The 19,800-nt window shown below is 45.3% G+C and overlaps 1 protein-coding gene across 1 annotated transcript in view; it reads left to right on the top strand.

Moving 5' to 3' along the window:
* Positions 1–19,800, top strand: part of TNPO1 (transportin 1) — a 1,170,250-nt gene that overhangs the window by 827,064 nt on the left and 323,386 nt on the right. The window lies entirely within an intron of this gene.

Here is a 19,800-nt window from a genome sequence, read left to right as displayed (position 1 = left end):
ATTACAAGTTTGTCTATGTATTCATTATGTCTAGTCTTTGCCTTCATGCAGATACCCCACTCTACCAGACTATTCCATCTTATAACATCACTCCCATGTTGGTGCCCCCTACTCTACCCTGTTATGGTTGTCCTCTCTACTGATGCCCTTTCCTGATCCCTGATCACAACGGAAAGCCTTTTATTTTATAACTTTACATCAGGTAGCACAACTATAATGAGGCAGAAAAAGTGCACTCATGGCACTTTATCCATTGGCGGATTACAGCTTAACTAATTTAGAGGATCCAATACAAAAAGGATCCCATAATATAACACACCCATTGTTCCCTCCCTAGTGATGTCTAGTGCTGTGGCTAAAAAAGCAACAACAAAAAAAGCAGACAGGAAACTCGGTTGTCGACCTCGTGCATTTCCCACTAGCCACTACATACTTACAGAAGTAAGAGAAATTAATCCACTGGGTGTCATTTCTAAGCAGTTGTTCCCAAACTCTTCATAATGTTGTTGTTAGTCCTGCACCCAGGGCAACACAATACAAATGTCATCTAAGGTAAACAAATATGAAAATCCAGCTTCGCTGATCCTAAAATTAAAACTCACACTGGCACAAGAGAACGAAGAGAGTCAATTCTGTCACTCAAAGACCTAATGCTTCCAAACCTGGTGGTGGTGAGGGGTTTGTAAGAGAGAGACAATTTGATTTCAAAAAATATATATTTAGTGGACTACTAGAGAGTACAATTAATCATCAATTCATTGCAGCCCTAATTAGGGGGCTATTTGATATCCAGTATATAGGTGATGGTATCAAGTACTGCACTTTGTGCTGCAGACTGGTATCCTTCTACACCTTCGTAGAAGATTAAAAAGCATAAACATTAAAAGCAGAGCTCAATGGGGACATGCAGTACTGCTAGTAGGTTAAAAGAACCAGTTCAATTACTTAGTAGTCCCAAACGTAAGACTGATAAGTTTCATTATAGAACAATACATTGAGATCAAGTTATGTGATTCCACATACATTTATTTAATTAGATATCACTCTTGTAGCTTGAATGGGAGAAATTGCAGTCAGTTCCAAATACGGTCTGTTTCGGTTGTCACAGTTGCTTTTAAAGAGTTGAGTGTCACAAAAAGTGCCACCACTATTGGTGCCACAATTTTAAAACACTTATGACTTATTTTTAAGTGAAGAAATATCATAGCTTCATGTTTCTAAACTCCTTTTAAGTTCCACAATATCCAGAACTTTATGCCCTAGTATTTCCCAAGCTAGGGGATTAGTGAACTGCCTGCAGAGAAGACGTGATGCACAGTAGAGAGAAAATTGTGTGCCATGGTCGCTACATATTGTGTACATCCGAAGTATTGAACAAGGCCCCACATATTTGAATATTGCAACTGAGACTATTTGAGAAATGTTCCAGTCTATATTTTTATGGATTGTGTACAGTGCAGTCATGGATCAACTTCCCATTTACAAGGAAGGAAGCATGCTAGTCACAAGCTAGATTGCCTCACTCTTCATAAACATGGATAACACTAGTTTTCAGGTGTGCAGCGTTATGCCTCACCCTGAGATTTTGAATTAATGACCAGATGAATAGCCAATTATGACCAAGTATAACAAGGTGGGGGAGGGGTCACTGGGATATCTTGAAAATAACTGACAGGCTGGGTTGGCACACAAAACTCCAGAGATTTAATGTTGTTAGGAAACGAATATTAAATTGTGTTTACACACCAGAGGGAAAGTATCATTCTGAAACCTATTCTGTCCACTTGCCCCTGCCCAAAAACAACTGTAAAACCCTATACTACTGACTGAACTTTGTTAAGGAAGTTTGGTTCATTGGTAAGGTTGGCCACACTTTCCCACTCTACTACGACATGAGCCCGTTTAGGTAACGTGAAAGAAGATGTCCACAATGTCAGTTGCCAAATTCTGCTTAGTGTGTATTTTGCTAGTTTTTTAAAATCCTTAAATAAGTCTAGTTACATGTGAATGTTTTCTCACTACTGCAATGCATTACACAAACCAATTACAGAAATCTATTTTGAATTTTAATTGTGTTGGCAGACAGTTTATTGCTCAACTTCCTCAATTGTCTGTAAAATTGACTTTGTCCTGAATTTTTCTTCTGAATTTTTAAACTTTTTCCTACATTTTTGTAGTTACTGCCCAGAATTTGCCTCCATGTCAGGTAGTCACCCTTGGATGGTAAGGTGAGGTAACTCATCACGTGGTAGAGGAAGGGAATGTACTGTTAAAACAGAAGACGGCGCAGTGTGTGTTTCAAAAGGAAAGGCAAGATTAGCACGTTATCTGCTCTGCATCACACCAAGTTAAAATAACTGCTGCAGTCGATTTCGTTTAAATACCTTTTTGTCTCCTAAATCATAAACAACGTGAACTTCATTTTTCTAACATTAATGTTTCTTGTTGTGGAATCAACCTCAGATTTTAGAACTGTCCGCCCTCGGATCTCAGTTGATGCTGCTTCTCCTTCAAATTCCCCTCTTTTTCAGTTTCAGTTACGAAAGCAAATTTTTTGTAATCCTGAAGTGTGATGAAAACAAAGATTTTAATAGAATCAAAACAAGTCATTTGTGATGCGCAAATGATACCGATTTCCATACACTGTTTGTACACTATGTAGGTTTATCAGTAAACTGCATGCTAATTGGACATTTTGTGGCCATTTCAGTGGAAAATGTAATGCCTACCACATCATGCTTGAGTAACACATTTTATTAAAAGTTAGTTTTTTTCAAGTGAGAAAAATTCCTGCCCTGATGACCGTGCTATTTGTTAACTGAGAGGTAAGTTGAGGGTCATGTGTAGCCTATATTTGGGGCAGATTATTTTCCATGGGGCAAAAGTTTAGCCATTAAATCAAACAAGAGTTTCTTGTACAGCAAACTCACATATTTTAATGTGCTCTCACATGTGATAATGAAGAAAAAAGTGTCTCTCTGAAATAAAATATTTGCTTAGGCTCACGCAATTTGTGACACGTTTATGGGTCATGAGCATTACACCAGGTTGATTTTTTGAGACCTACCATTATTGATTTGAGGATTAACGCCAGGTGTTTGAGCATGTGAGGATACTCAGACTTTTTTCTGGCTATTGTTACAAGTTCCATCTAAGCTGCTGTAAAATACCATCTGGTTTCATCCACTATTTGTAGATCGCTAGCAGGGTGTAAAGTACAGGGTGCCAGTCACCAGCACTGACCATACTTATTCTAGTTTCATTTGAGTGGCTAATCTTTGAGCACCATAGTTTCCTAAGAAAGACTACCCAAACATATCATGTCATGGAGTGAGGTAATGCTGCAGCTATTCCACCTGGATCATACTTGGTTCATTAGAAGCAATTAGTAGGGGATGATACTTGCATTGCAGGTATAGCTAGAAGGAGCTAACAAAAAAACCTCTGGAATTTCTCTTGATATTGGGGACACACACACACAAGTTGCGCTATTATACAATAGAAAAACAATTAAACGTGTTAACATGACCACCAGAGCATTCTAAGAGCCAGCTACTTGGATCTCTTAGACAGTGTCTCAAGGGACTTGAAGAACTGGCAGAACTTCTCTGTATTATATAATGGGTGGATGCAGCAAATAAATGTCTATTCTCCTAAGGCTATATTTTCAAAAGCTTTTGCCAATTATGCCCAAAGTTTTGCTTTTCAAGGAAATTTAATGGAAGATTGACTGTTTTGTCAGGAGTTTCAAAGAGGGCAACAATGACGTTTAAACAGGGTATAAAGTATCCCAAAGATCTTGGCATCCCTGACACTGTTAGAATCCCTTTCAGAGGGCCACTGGGCAAGCAGAAGCTACTTGGCCCAACATTGGGGCTTCAGATCTTTTTCTCCTGATGTCTGTGGCCTGGTTTACTTAAAAATTGGGCCAAGTTCTACTCCATCCAGCACATCTCTCAGTGGTAGCACGGATCGAGCAGTCAAGGGCTTCATTGCGAGGTAGGTGCTAGGCAATACAGATTCATAACTCAACATACAGATAATAGCAGCAATAATTGGATTGTCCTGTCAAATACAAGTGTTAATGAAAAACGGAGTATCTAGTATTAGCTCACAAAGCATGTATGACACACTAAATAATCCATAAAACCCTCCTAAGGTCTGCGTGGTAGCGCTGCCCCAGTTGGAATGCCGCAGTCCCTTAGTACCTTCTAGTATAGTTGGTTGTTTTGGACCTGCGCTAGTCCCATGCACCCCAAAGTCTTGGCTTTGCATTTAGTGTTCGTTAGCAGCTCGTGAGCGCTATGTTTGTGCATGTCCCAAGTCGGTCACCAACCCAAAACAGTGTTACGTGACCAAATGGCAGCCGACAGCCCCCAGAAGAGTCTTGATGCTCCTTCACTAGTGCCAACTTCCCAACTCTGAAGTACCATGTCCTCTTGTGGTCTCTTCTCAGATGACGCAGCAGCTTCCTCAGTCGCTGGCCCACCTCCTTCGATGGTGGAAGTCCTTGCCAGCTCTAGTGGCAATTGGTAAGTGTTTTCCCTGGCTCTGTGATGGTCGCCCTTCTCCTCGTCACATGAGAAGGTGCAGACTTCAGTAACAGCCTCGTCTTCACGACAGCCTTGTCACCTTGCAACATAATAGGTTTGCTGACTTGTACTTCACCACAGGCAATGATTGACACTTCCTGGTGGCCCCCTCTCCGTCAGCAGAGAGGTCACCGACTTGATCTTAGTCACAGGCAATGGCCTGAACTTCACTATGGCCCCATCTTCCTCATATGAGTGTTAACCATCTGCACCCAGCCACGGACAGTGGCCTGCACTTCAGGGTTGCCCCCTTCTGAGGCACAATAGGGGGGTCTCCCACTTGGTCTTAGTCATGGGCAATGGGCCAAACTTCACAAGGGGCCCTCCTCTGCACACTTAGAGCTCCGTAGTGGTCTCAGCCATAGGTGACAGTTCCCACTTCATGGGTACCCCTCTCCATGGCCACATTGGGGGGGGGGGTCCTAACCTGGTCTCAGCCCCTGGTGGCAGCCCAAACTTCAGTGGGGGTCTTGTCCTCTGCACAAGGGGTCTCCTTCATGATCATGGACATGAGCCGCGACCCGCAATCCACACTTGTCCTGACAGGAAATGTTGTCTTTCACTATGGGTGCCAGGCCCCTGCTGGGCCTTGCTCCATCCAGACTCTTTCTTCCTCCTATGTTCTTGGCAGGTGTGCACAGGGTACTCTGATCTCGACAGACAACAGGCTTGAGCTGCAGGCTGGGGACAAGTAGTCTTGCCTCACTGAGTGATGTCCTCTCACCCAGCACAGAGACTGGCAGGCCTTGGTACCCAGCCCTGGCTCCTCATAAAAAAAAAATAGTAGTGCTAGTCTCGCTCAGGATGAGACTATTGCTCAACAAAATATGGGGCACCGGCTCCCACCTTAATAGTCTGTATCCAGGAGCATCTGAGCGTGTCTGGCCTTTGAAATTCATGATAGTGTGTCAGCTTCTTTGAAGTGTTCTCTTCTCTGCAGTGTCCTTAGTGAGTGAGACACTGCCACAGCAGGAGTTTTCCCAATTTTGAGTGATCCACAACTCAAGTCAAGGAAGTGACCGGGGACCACACCTGGGTGTCATCCTGCACTTAAATATATCCCATAAAGGTTCGGATGACTAAGCCTTCCTAGCAGATTCCCTGGTAGTGTCAATCTTATCTGTCCCACCATCTTTTTGACCAGGCTTCACTGACCAGTTGTTCGTCCTGGAATCTGTGACCTTTGATGTGCACAAAGGATGCTCTGCTACTCTCCCTTCAATGTCCGTGACACACCGCAGGTCTCATTGTTGTCGGAAATACACATCTCCTGGATAATGATTTCAGTCGTCCCACCACCAGCCTCCGCAGGCCCTGTGTTTCCATAATAGATCTTACGGGCCCCCCTTTGTTATGTAGCATCAACACATATGCAACCCAGCACACACATGCAAGTATCGCATGCTGTCCCAGCATGCACATACAAGCATCGCATGCTGTCCCAGCATGCACATACAAGCATCGCATGCTGTTAGACGCTGTACACAGCCCATGCAGGCCTAGAGTGAGTTAAATATACTGCCTCTGAACATTGTATTAGTGGGCTATTAGGCATCCATGAACACAAAACAGCTTTGCCTACACCGCCATGCTCGTATCTACAGATAAGGGCAGTGGCTCCCTTCCTTCATGAGGGTTGCAGTTGGTGGACCCCTCCCAGCCTGAACAGATTGCATTAGCGACCCATATCATATGACAGCCACACCCATACATAGTGCATGTTGGCCCATGGCAAACAAGAATTACCAGGGGCCCATATATTGTGGCAGCTGGGCCACTCTGGAGAGGGGGGGGACACGTATGTCACCATGTTTGAGACCCATCACACCCTGAAAAGTATTTGATTGACAATAACTTATCAAGAAATCCCATATGAGATCTTCCTTAACTCCTAATGTGTAAATTACCTTTACACTCACAATGGGTTGTGCTGGGTTGCAATGTGCAAAGCTAGAACCTTTGCAATAGAGTTCTTTGGATCGAGAGATACTGTGTGATGGTGGAAATCCCAGGATAATCGCACATTCCTTACAATGAACTCATCTGAAGATGTCCGATTTCCTACCTGCTACCCTTTTTCGACCTTGTTGAAGATTTCTGGGTGTCTAGACTCTTGGTGTGTCGAGGATGCCTTCTCGTAAAACCAGGGTCAGGCCCTGCGAATGCGGTCATCTGGCATGGTCTGTGACGGATCTGCAGCTCGCCTGTCTTTGGTGTCTGGCGCGTAAACATCAATCAAAGACTTGCTCGAGTGCTGGGCTATGAATCAAAGCTTTGAGGGAGCGGTCCCTAAAGCTCTTGGCAGCCCAGCGCTTGTCCCAATCTCTGTTGAGAGGAAGGTCCTGGGATCATCTGGTTAGTCCCCTCTAGTCATCGTCCCACTCCAAGTCCTCTGGACGATCGGGTAAGTCAAGGCACAAGAAGTCGAAGAAGCAAAATACACTCTGACTTTAGCCCGTTCATCAGCCGACGAGGGAATGGGAGCGTCATTGCTCTAGACCTCCATCTGTGGAGCCTGCATCTGGGTCGGCTCTGTGCTTCCCAGAGTTTACGGGAGCTGGAGTGACACCTGCCCAACTCAGAGTTGTATGAGGCCATTCACCTCATCTTTGGGCTGTTCAACTCTGCTGGAGTGCCTTCGGGCCCCGTGGGAGTCATAAGAAGCCCCCTCAGTTTCCATGTTGGAGGCTTCTACCTGTGCTTTGGGGGGGCACCGATGGATCCATTACAGGATCTGAACCGGCATCAATTGTACAACCTCGACCTTCCCCAACGTTGGTTCCGACGCGGACTCTCCCAGCGCTGCCCATGCCTCAAGGCGGCATTGACCCCATCCACATCGCCCACATGGAGCCGGATCAATGCCTTAAGACGCCAGCTACAACTCCTATAGGGGCCTTGCTCCCTATGTCGGATCCTGATCCTTTTTCTTATGGGTTGGGGTAGGGTGAGGTATGGGAGGAGCCACTGGACCCTTTAGAATACCAGCTCCAAGACACTATGGACTGGCATATGGACCTTGGTGAAGCCAGTGGTCTGGATACTTCTCCAGACACTGGCATGCTGTCTCCGCCTACTGTGGCCATAGAGGAGGAAGCATTCTACTCAGTGGTGGTGCAGAGAACAGCCAAGGTACTGAGCCTCAAGCTGCCTTTGGTGGTATTCAAGACTAACCTCATGATAGAGGTGCTTGAACCCGGGGCTTCATCTGAACCTCTGTTGCCCTTTAATGAAGCCCTTACTGATGTCCAGCTGGGTACCTGGTCCAAACCCAGTACAGGGGCTCCTGTAAACAGGACTAGTGGCCACCGATATTGCCCTGCACAAGGCGACCCATTTTTCCCAACGCAGCAGCCGACCTCTGAGAGCATGGTTTTCCAAGCCTCCACTTCCCAGGGAACTCTCCCTTCTGCGCCTGCAGATGGGGAATCCAAGAAGTTGGACACACTTGAAGATGTTTTCTTCCGCCAGCCTGGCATTGCAGTCTGCGAACACTGCATGCCTTTTAGGCCATTATTCCCACACTCTGTGGGATACAGTTAGGCTAGTGCTGCCACAGGTCCTGGAGGAGGCCCTGCCTGTATTTTCCCAAGCATTTGCCAATGACAGAGACACAGCAAAGTTCACATTCCGATGTGGACTGGACACGACCGACTCACTGGGCAGAGCGGTTGCATCAACAGCGGCCCTTAGGTGCCACGCCTGGTTGAGGAAGTCTGGATGAGGTACTTGGCAGCAGAATAGTTTCTTCGTCTATACCATCAACGCCCTTAGTAGCACAATCTAATATTGATTCCCCTATGTTAAAGCTATTCAGTAGCAGCCCCTCGGATCACTTTCTCTCCGACTTAACTCAATCTGATCCCCCGGATTTAGCATGTCCATTAGCACAACGTGTAGTCCTCTCTGAATCGCTCAAGTGCCTTGAAAGAATTTTATCATCCATTCTGTAACTTTTGGAGAAATCTATAAAAAAAAAAATAGACCATACGCAAGACATTCTCGTTTCCATTCTAAAGGTCTTACTAGCAAATCAAAACATGAGCCACTCCCCTGCATAGTTGACTACGACAACAAAAAAGGAAATGTGTAACAGGTTAGGCCTAAATACAAATGGTACTAGCTTGTAGCTCCCAAGTGCTGAGGACTTGAAGATCACAGATAAGCTCTCTCACTCAAGTAGAGGAATTCAAGCAGGGAAACCACAGTTGGTCGAAGGAGCTACTACAACAGTAATTCAGGCCTTTGAAGAGAACGAGATATACTCTCTGTACAATCTGTTCCCAAATACGAACTCACTGCTAAATATTACCCCACCTGCTCATGTAGTCCAGATAAAGGAAGATGCCCCAAATTCCAGAGCAGCACCATTTCCAATCTGTTTTCCCAAAGATCAACCACCTATAAAGCAGGTGGAACAAAATGAAAACGACATGGGTCAGGCTAGTAAAATATCTAAAATAAGAGGGAAAAAGACTGGAAAGAAAAGGAACCGTAGAATTATAAAAAAAAGAAAAGAAAGGAAGGTCAAGTTTGAGGAGAGAGCATGTGGAATTTACAGACCTCACAGAACAGGTCTCCTCATTTAGGAAACCTCAGAACAGGACTGAGGGGGTGTCTGTAGTTGTACCATCTCAAGTCCATGATCAGATGGCCCAACCAGCGATTCCATGTGCTAGATCTGACTCCACCATCATGTTTCTGCCTGATCCTGTCAATCCTGTGGTTAAGGAGTTTCACCCCAGATTAAGTATTCAGAACGTGGGAGAAAAACTCAGAGGGGATAATGCCCTTGATAGGCTGCCGGAATTACCTGGAGACTATATTTGACTCACATGTATGTTTAAATCATTTGTTCCTACTGTCATGCTTTCTGGAAATAGACAAGCTCAATTTAATTGAGAGTGCTGATATTGTGAGGGTCTTACTTGACCACAGTAGGGGTAGGAGTAAGGCAAAGGTCTAGTTCTCTTCCAAAATTATTGTGAAATTAATCTTGGTTAATTGTGCCCAATTTCAACGCAGGGGTATAGATGTCATCCCAGTCCGGGAGAAGTCAATGTATCCCGGTGGGCACACTATGACTTCTGGATTAGATTCTACAAACTCAATTGTGAATTGGGGGAGAAAATGTTCTCTTACCTCAGGTGAAAGCGTGCACGTTTTGTTATATCAAGGTACAAGGGTAGTGAATGTCTTGGAAGGACCTAAATCTCAGGGCTACGGTCTCAATCAAGAAAACTGGAATTGGGTAGCGGGGGCATTGAATAGACCTAAGCCCAGGGATAAGCTGAATCAGTCATGTTACTAGCACTGGCCTTTCCTTGGTCTCTTGGAATGCTGCAGGTAAAGATCAGTGTAAATTACAAGTTTTGTGTTTAGTGATGTTCGATTTGATTTGCATTCAAGGGACCTGGTGTTCAAACGAGCTTACATGTCCGGGTTACACAGTTTTAAGTAAAAAAGCACTCCCTTAAAAAAAAGGGCGTGCTAAAGGGGGCATTGCCATGCTTTTAAGTGACAGACATAATTGGGAATATGTCAGCCTCCCTGACTCTACACATTTTTGTCAAATAGTACGAGTACAGGTCCAGGGGGAGAATGGTGGGAAACTGCCCCCTAATGATTGTAAATGCATATATCCCTCCCGAAAAGGAATGGGATACTATTTTAGAACAACTCCTTTTACAAATTTATGCTATAAGAAATCCTGTTAATCTAATTTTAATGGGGGACTTAAATTGTAAAGTTTCTAATACTACGCTTTATTCCTTCAGTAATCTAGATGGGGAAAAAGCGTTTAATATCCCTTCTATCATGTGCCCTCCTAGAATTAGGACAGATAAGAGGATTAATCTTTTTGAAAGGTCTTAGGGCCTTGAGTTGTATTATTTCAAATGAGCGCTTCAGTATGGACTCACCCGCAGCCCCCACCCATAAGTCGGTTAAGAATAACTCCATTATAGACTACATCTGTGCTTCGTAAAGTTGAGGATATGGCTGTATTAGACACCCTATACAGTGACCACAAAATCTTAAGGCTTACTCTGAGATTGAAGTTAGGGGCAACAGACTCATGGTCTATAAAAGGCGCAACCTTAGTATTAACGGAAAAATAGGAGAATGTCTTGGATGACAGTTAAAATTATATTGATTAAGCCATTACTGGAAAATATTGTGGGAAACATGAAGGTGTGGGGGAAAAGACGTTCTAACACAGTTTTCCAACTTAAAACACATTACTTCGCGTAAGCAGCCCAAGCGTAATATAAGTAGAGTGAAAAAAGATTCAGCTTCCTATTCTGAATCTGAACAGAGTAATAAATAAGCTAGTATGGCGTCAATTGGAACACAAGTCTAAGGGAACGAATAGGGAAATAACAAAACTTGAGAAGAAGATCACGGCTGAAACTGGCAATCCGAAAAAATAGAAGAGGATCATAAATGGATTACACTAAGGGAAGCAGCCGTAAAAAGAAATCCCAGAAAAGTTTGGGCTATTACCTCAGAGGGGTGCGGAAACTGTAAAACCTTAGCCGCCCCCCCAAATAGCAGAGGAAGATTGGAAATTGTGTATTCAAGATCTTTACGCTGAAAACTAGGGCATTGACCCAGGGAGAAAGGTGTCCGCATCAAACAGAAAGGGAGAAATGGACAATAGGGGGGCTCCAACAGTGGTGGAATTAGAAGAGATCATAAAATCAATGCGCCCTTCAGGTGCTATGGGCCCCGACGAGGTTCCAATGACCCTAATTAAAAGGGAGCCTTTGCTCTGAGCAAAACTACTTCAGCCAGTATTTGGCTCCTGTTATGCCCAAGGTAATATCCTGGAATCATGGATGGGTAGTATAATTCTTCCTCTACATAAAAAGGGAGATAGAACAACACAGCCAAATTACAGACAAATCGCCTTATTAGACGCAACTGGAAAGATATTCGGAAAAAGCATTTTATTGCAATTGACTGATTGGGTGAAGGAAAATGGTACTCTACCAGTGGAACAGGAAAGTTTTCGAAAGGACCATAATACCTTAGATAATATCCTGATTAGGCAAATTATAATTGATAAGTATGTCCAGATTAGGGGAGGTGTACTGTATGCAGCATTTATCGATTACTCCACAGCATTTGATAGAGTAGGTAGGGGAATACTGTGGAAGAAACTCCAAGATCTATGGGGTCCTTCCTGGTCTCCTGCGATTGGTGATTGCCCTACACTCATCAACCTGGTGCAAAATTTTAATGGGTGGAGAACAGGGATTATCTTGAAAGGTTTTGACCAAAAAGGCCTGAAACAAGGCTGTTTATTGGCCCCACTGCTTTTTTCCCTTTATATCCATGACCTTCCCATAAGTCTCAGGAACTCTCCTGGCGATGCCATGGTGGTGGGGGGCCAGACGATCTTGTGCTTAATGTACGCAGATGATATAGTAGTGTAAGATCTTACCCCAAAAGGCCTAAACCGTCGCTTGTCCGCCTTGAAAACCTATTCGGAGAAGCACTACCTGAGAATGAATACAGCAAAATCCCAGGTGGTTTGCTTCTCCGGGAAGAAAAACAGAAGGAAAGTCTCATCATTGGGTTTTGGGTCAACATAAGTTGGAACAGCAAGTTTCATACCGGTTTTTGGGTAAGATCTTTTCGGCTTCAACAAAGGATCAAGACCACATTTGTCATAATACCAGTAAGGCTATTTTACTTGCTCAAGGCCTGTCGGCTTTTTATAAGGCAAATGGTAAACATCACTTTTTACACTTACTATCTGCCTACCAGGTCAAGAGTCCAATGACTCTCTTATACGCGATTGAATGTATTGATATAACCAAATGGGATTTTCTTGACAAGACAGAAGGCGGCATTCTGAGACAGCATGGTTTCCTGCAATCATGCAGTCTCAGGGGGATCATTACGTCTTGAATTTGGCATTAAGAATATCTTTGTGCAAGGCCTTGTAAAAGTGATAAGAAGGGAGCATAACCTCATACACAGCGCCGAATTCACATTGAGAAACCTGGCCTATAGTGAGATCTTTAACAACCTGAGAGAAAAGTCCTGGTTCTTTAGAAATTATATCAAAGCTATTCAGCTCTTCGAGCTAGACTTGGACCTCTGTCCTTCAAATTCTTATGTATTGTTAAAAAAGATTTTGAAGGAAGCAACATGGTCCAAAGGCTTTCTGCTGGACCTGGATGTGTGCCGCCAAAGAAGAGGTCTAGAGAATTTAACGAACTCTGTAACTATGAAAATGGCGCAACCCTATCTGACCTGGAATCTACACCCTGGGGTGAGGCGACTGTGTATCCTGCTTCGACTTAATAGAATGCCCCTGAGAGTTCTTACTTCTAGGTTGGATGACTCTACCAACACTTGTGATGTTTGTCAAGGCGGGGTCCAGACTCTTTTTGTCTGTCCTGCTTTAGCCGCATCAAGGAAACTATGGTTGAAACCTCTTTTTGCGGCTTAATATCAGATCTCATAGAGAGGCCTTAGATTTATGTTTTGTATCACTACAAACTCATGTGGATCTCTTACGAGTTCCAAATCATGATAATAAAAATATTGATTGATTGATTGATTGAGGAAGTATGGCTTTTCGGGGGATGTTCATGCTAACCATATGGACATGCCCTTTGATGGCACCCTTCTCTTTGGCAAAAAAGCTGACTCTGCCTTCGAGCTCTTCAAGGATTCTGAAGCTACAGCCAGGTCCTTAGGTCTCGTGGCAGCCCCTCATCCCCCTCATTCTGCTTTTTGCCCCTTTCGTGGCTACACTTACTTCCACATTCCCGTCCCGCCTGCCCATAGACATTACTTCCGGATCACAGTAGGCCACAAGCACTTTCAGTTCTCTGTGCTTCCCTTTGGCTTTACCAGTGCCACTCGGGTATTCACCAAGTTGATGATGTGGTAGCAGCTCATCTGCTCTGATCAGGGGTTTCAGTCTTCCCCTATCTCGGTGACTCGCTGTTGAAGTTGGGCTCCTCCTACCCTTCCTCCCTGGTGTCCCCCCCCCCGATCCCTCACTCCCTTCCCTCCAGGCTGTCATCTCCCAACTCCAGACTACAATGGACCTCCTGCATTTGGTGGGATTCACTATAAATGTGCCAAAGCCCCTTTTCATCTCAACTGTACTGAGCACAGTGCAGTTTCTGGCTTATCCTCCCAAGCGTCGAGTCCAGGATATTCAGGCTATGAGGCCAATGTTTCAGCCTCTATCCTGGATGTCAGTGAGAATTATTCTGAGGCTGCTGGGCCTCATGGCCTCCGGCATCCTGCTGGTGACACATGCCAGATGGCAGATGCAGGCTCTGCAATAGGACCTGAAGTATCAGGGGAATCACTCAGACAGGGTCCAGATCTCAGAGGGGACTGCGTATAATCTGCAGTGGTGGTTAACGAACCACCATTGGCATAGAGGCACATACCTCTCCCTTCCTCAAACAGATCTGACCGTAGTGACAAATGTGTCACTCATGGCATGGGATGGCCATCTGGGAGGGGTGGAGATCAGATGCATCTGGTCTTCGGCGGAGTCCGAACTCCACATCAACTTGTTGGAACTCCGGGTGATCAGGCTAGCATTGAAAGAATTTCTTCCCTCTCTGAAGGGGAAGGTAGTGCAAGTGGTCAGACAACACCACTATCATGTGGTACTGCAACAGGGTGGGGTTGTGGACCCTTTGTCAAGAGGCTCTGGGCCACTAGACATGGCTGGACCAACAGAGCATTTCCCTGGTGGTTCGTCTGGCAGGCTCTCTGAAAGTCTGAGCAGACAAAATCAGCAGTCGATGCTTAGTCGATCAAGAATGGCTTCTCCATCCAGAGGTGGCGCAAGGTCTCTTTCAGCAGTGGAAGAGCCTTGGTTAGACCTGTTTGCCTCTCAGTGAAAGCATAATGTCAGCAGTATTGTGTGTTGGAGTTTCCAAGGCGGCAACCGCTCAGCAATGCTTTTTGTCTCGAATGGAACTCGGGCCTCCTCTACGCCTTTCCACTCATAACACTTACGTCCAGAGTTTTTAAGAAGATCAAGAACGAAGAGGCCCAAGTAATCTTTGTGGCTCCAAACTGGGTGCAAGGGATCTGGTATCCCAAGCTATTGAGCTTGGCCATCGATCTCCTGAGCAGATTTCCTCTTCGGGAGGGTCTTCTGTTGCAGCAGCAGAGGAGGTTTCTCCACCTGAATGTTTTTGGTCTCTGCATTCGTGCATGGAGAATGAGCGATGACAGTTGACGGCTTTCAACCTTCCGTCCAAAGTCTGTAATGTAATCTTGTTAGCCAGGCGTCCCTCCACCAAAACCGTGTATGCCTGTGATCAGAAGAAATTTGTGGCATGGTGCTGAGACAAGTCTCTGGACCCTCTTTCTACCACCCTCTGAGGTTCTATTGTTTATACGTTTGTTGGTCCAGCAGGGCTCTGAGATGGGAACTCTCAAAGGTTATTTGTCTGCAGTCTCTGCTTTTACGATTGCCTGATCAGCCCTCTGTTTAAATTTCCTCTTGTGAATAGGTTCCTTAAAGCCCTTACTCATATGTTTCCTCCATCCCCTCTCATTATGCCCCAATCGGACTTGAATTTGGTTTTGACATTGTGATGTGTGCTCCTTTTGAGCCTTTCAACAATTGTCTTAGCAGGGTGATCACCTTGAAAACAGCCTTCCTTGTGGCCATTACCTTTGCCCGCAGGTTGAGCTGCAGGGATTGTCATCCAAGCCACCCTTCCTTTCCATCTATTTTGACAATGTGGTGCTTTGCACTAAGGCCTGCTTTCTGCCAAAAGAGGGTTATGCCCTTCCATGTAGGCAAATCCATCACATTGCCTACTTTTTTCTCACCCCTGCATCCTTCTAAGGAAGAGGAGAGACTCCACCGCCTGGACCCAAAAAGAGAGTTGGCGTTCTACCTTGATCGTTGCAAAGAGTTCCGGGTGGATGATCAACTCTTTTTTTTTGGTTATGTGGGTGTGAAGAAAAGTTGGGCAGTGCAGAGGAGAACTATCTCCAGATGGGTCATATTCTGCATTAAAATGTGCAGTTCACTGGCTCAGAAGCAACCCCCTGATTCTACCAGAGCTAAACATGCAGCCACTGCATTAGCATGTGGCGTTTCAGTGCTGGATGTCTGTCCGGTAGCAACGTGGGCATTTCTACACACATTTACCAAACACTACTACCTGGAAAAGTACTACTTCATGTCGATGGAACAGGAAATTTGCATGTTCAGTCTTGCGGGGCTTTAGGTGTGATATTAGTTCGCAGACCCATCTTCGGGGATGATATTGCTTGGGTATCTATTCGAAGGTAAGGAATCTGCAACTAGATGGCTCTATCAGATGGCCAAGTTACTTACCTTCGGTAACGCCTTCTCTGGTAGAAAACAATATCTAGCAGCAGATTCCTTACCGACCCACCCATCCTCCCCGTTCTGCAAACTGATTTCTAAGGACAGGGTTTCCCCTTTCAGGGCCCTAGTCTTGATGGCCCAGTGGTCTTCATGGCTCTGCACTTCTGGTGTGGAAAGTCATGAAAAGAAACTGATGTCAGCACTCTGGGGTGGTGCCTAGATAGGACCCGCAAAGTCCTTTCCGGCAAGGATGACTCTGACAACTGACATAGTGCTAACCGACGACGCCTAACGGCGTGCAGGGGTACTGCTTGAGAAAAATCTCCAGATCCAGAATGACACCTGGGGAAATTCTAAGGTGAGGAATTGGCAACTAGATATCTATTGGAAAAGCCGTTACCGTAGGTAAGTAACTTATCCAACAGTTCATTTTAGTCAGTGGCATGGGAAAGGTTCAAGAAAATAGTTCTGATGCACTTCTCCCATTCCTTTAAGGTTGTATAGGCTTTTCCACCAATCATAGACGGCTGTCCTACAGAGCCTCTCTACCCCAGGAATTCCATTGCCAATATTCCACCTTCTAGAGTTCCACATTACAGGCCATTGGATGAAGGGACTATGGCCGACTTAGATGACTTAATTTTTCTTTATTTGTTTCAACCTTCCATTAATTATTGATTTTATTTCAGTCCTTCCCCCTCCCGTACACCCCAGTTAGTCGATATTGTCCTGCATCTAGTGGCCACCTTTTTTTTGTGGTAAAAATAAATTGCTCCAATATATTTGATTTCTCATTTTCTTCTCAGTTTTTAAATGTTAGCTGTCAGAACCCTTTTCAGAGGGCAACGGGCCAAGCAGGAGCTTACAGGCCAAACCATGGGTGTTGAGGCCTTTTACACTTGGTATCCCGGGGCCTGGCCTACTATGAATTCTGAGCACCTGGGACAAGTACTCCTTCAGCACTTGACTCCATAGTAACAGGGGTCGAGCAGTCCAAGGCTTCCCTTGATGGGGGGTGAAAAATAGGTGAGTGAACAGTTTTCCAACTCAACATATGTTCAGCAGTAGCATTACATGCTTGTCCAGTCAAATGCTTGCTTTCATTGGAAAGGGAGCATTTATATATGAACACATACAAAAATACGACATTCACAAACAGTACACATGGGCCCCTGAGGTTGGGGCTCTAGAGTTTTAGATGCGTCCTTGAGTCCCACTCCTCTTTCCTAACACTGATGGTTATTCCCTATTCAATATAGCTGACATTCAGGTTAATTCCCACTAGTAGTTAATTTCTTTAGCAAAGTCAAACGTTTTCCAGTGGCAAAGTGCCATCTGGCAGGCAAGTTTCCCCAGGGCTTTCTGGCCTGTTAATTAGTCTCTTACCTGCACCAGTAGGATCTAAGCGTCTAGTTTCTAAATGTAGGAAGCTGGCCTGGTGTGTGATGAGCACCTATGGTGTTATCACCTTATACCAGGTCCAGGTATCCCCTATTAGTGAGGTGTAGACAGTGTCTAGGAAGCCAGGGCTCTCTAGAGGTAACACCCTCTCCCTTTGGAAATAGGTGTGACTGGGTTGGGAGGGGTAGCCTCCCCAAACCACTGGTTTGCTTTGAAGGGCGATCAGACTTGCGCTGAGAGCATTTCTTCCCTCTCTCAAAGGGAAAGTAGTGCAAGTATTCACAGACAACACTACCACCAAGTGGTACTGCAACAAACAGGACAGAGTAGGGTCCTGGACGCTTTGTCAGGAGGTGCTATGCCTCTAGACATGGCTGACACATCAGGACATCACCCTCGTTGTTCAACATCTGGCGGGCTATTTGAACTCCTGAGCAGACCAACTCAGCCGTCGATGCATAGCCGATCATGAATGGCGTCTCTATCCGGAGGTGGCACAAGGTCTCTTTCAGAAGTAGGGAGAGCCTTGGTTAGATCTGTTCACCTCCGCAGCGAACCCACAATTTCTGCTGTTTTGCACCTTGGAGTTTCCTAGGCGGCACTCGCTTGGAGACGTGGAACTTCAGCTTCCTTTCCGCCTATACCACTTCTGTCCAGAATACTCAAGAAGATCAAGAACGACCTGACCCAAGTAAACTTGGTGGCTCTGGACTGGGCATGGAGAGTATGGTTTCCAGAGCTATTGAGCATGGCCACCAAATCTCCACTCGGACTGCCCGTTCGGGAAGATCTTCTGTTGCAGAAGCAGGGTGGTATGGTTCTCCACCTGAACCTGTCCAATCTTCGCCTTCATGCGAGCTTGAGCAACTGCAGTTGATGGCCTTTGTCCTTCCACCCAAAGTTTGATGTAGTCTTGCAGCCAGGTGTCCCTCCACCAAAACTGTATACGTCTGTCGTAGGCATAAATTTGTGGCATGGTGTAACAGCTTTCTGAGGTTCTTTTGTTCATTCTTTCTTTGGCCCAGCTGGGCTCTGCTTTGGGCACCCCTAAAGGTTATTTATCAGCTATTTCAGCCTTCCTTAGGTTGCCTGATCAGCCTTTACTCTTTAAGTCTTCTGTTGTTAGTAGATTCCTTAAGGGCCTCACCCATTTATTTCATCCCACTCCGTTTATCATGCCTCAGTGGGACCTCAAACTTGTCCTTACTTACTTACTGTGTACTCCCTTTGAGCTGATGCACAATTGCCCTTTACGGCTCCTCACTTTCAAAACTGTCTTTCTTGTTGCCATCACTTCTGCTCGCAGAGTAAGTGAGCTTAAAGCTCTTTTTTCAAAGCCTCCAATCTTGTCTGTGCACCCTGACAAAGTGGTGTTGTGCACTAAGGCTTTCTTCCTTCCCAAATTTGTTACACCTTTTCATGTAGGCCAGTCCATCACCTTGCCTACTTTTTTGCGCATCTCCACATCCTTCCCATGAGGAGGAGAGACTCCACCGACTGGATCCAAAAAGATGTTGGCATTCTAGCTTAATCGTACTAAAGGTTTCTGGGTGGACGATCAGCTCTTTGTTGGAAATGTAGGTGTGAAGGAAGGGAAGGCGCTGCAAAAACGTACAGTCTCTCGATTGGTACTTCTTTGCATCAAGATTTGCTACGCTTTGGCCAAGAAGAAACCCCTTGAGGGCTTGCGTGCTCATTCCACCAGAGCAACTGCTGCTTCCACTGCATTAGCACACGGAGTTCCGGTCCTGAATATATGCAAGGCAGCTATGATGGCATCCCTGCACCTGTTTGTGAAACATTGCTGCTTGGACAGTCAGGCCTGTCGGGACGGCTACTATGGTTGTTCGGTCCTGCAGGACTTTCTAGTATGATCTTGGTTCGCAGCCCACCTCTGAGGATGGCATTGCTTGGGTATATGTTCTGAGGTAAGGAATCTGCAACTAGAATTCTTTATCAGATGTACAACTTAGTTACCTTCGGTAACGAAATATCTGGTAGAGACATATTCTAGTTGCAGATTCCTTACCAAGCCACCCACCCTCCCCGCTTGCGAACTGATTTCTAGGGACAGGGATTCCCCTGTTAGGTCTTTAGCTCTGGCACACTAATCTCAGTGCTCTTAGCGGTTCTGCACTTCGTGTGATAAGTAGTTAAAAGAAACTGACCTCACTGCTCTGAGGTGGTGTCTATGTACTACTCCTGAAGTCATCATGGCGACTTCGATGCCCGCTGAGTCACCAATGCCACCTACTGACGTGCCTGGGGGAAAATTCTAAGGTAAGGAATCTGCAACTAGAATGTCTCTACCAGATATTTTGTTACCGAAGGTAAGTAACTTGTATATTTTTGCAACACTGTGTGGTTCCTTTCTTGTGTGATAAGTTACTGTGATATTGCAAGTGCTTCACACTCCTAGGTAAGTCTTGACTGCTCAGCACAGTTACCACTAGAAAGCCCTGGCTT

This window comes from Pleurodeles waltl, chromosome 1_1 (genome assembly GCF_031143425.1).
Source record: "Pleurodeles waltl isolate 20211129_DDA chromosome 1_1, aPleWal1.hap1.20221129, whole genome shotgun sequence".
Lineage (NCBI taxonomy): Eukaryota > Metazoa > Chordata > Amphibia > Caudata > Salamandridae > Pleurodeles > Pleurodeles waltl.
The sequence above is the reverse complement of the archived record's forward strand: the minus strand, read 5'-3'. Positions and strand labels throughout refer to the sequence as shown.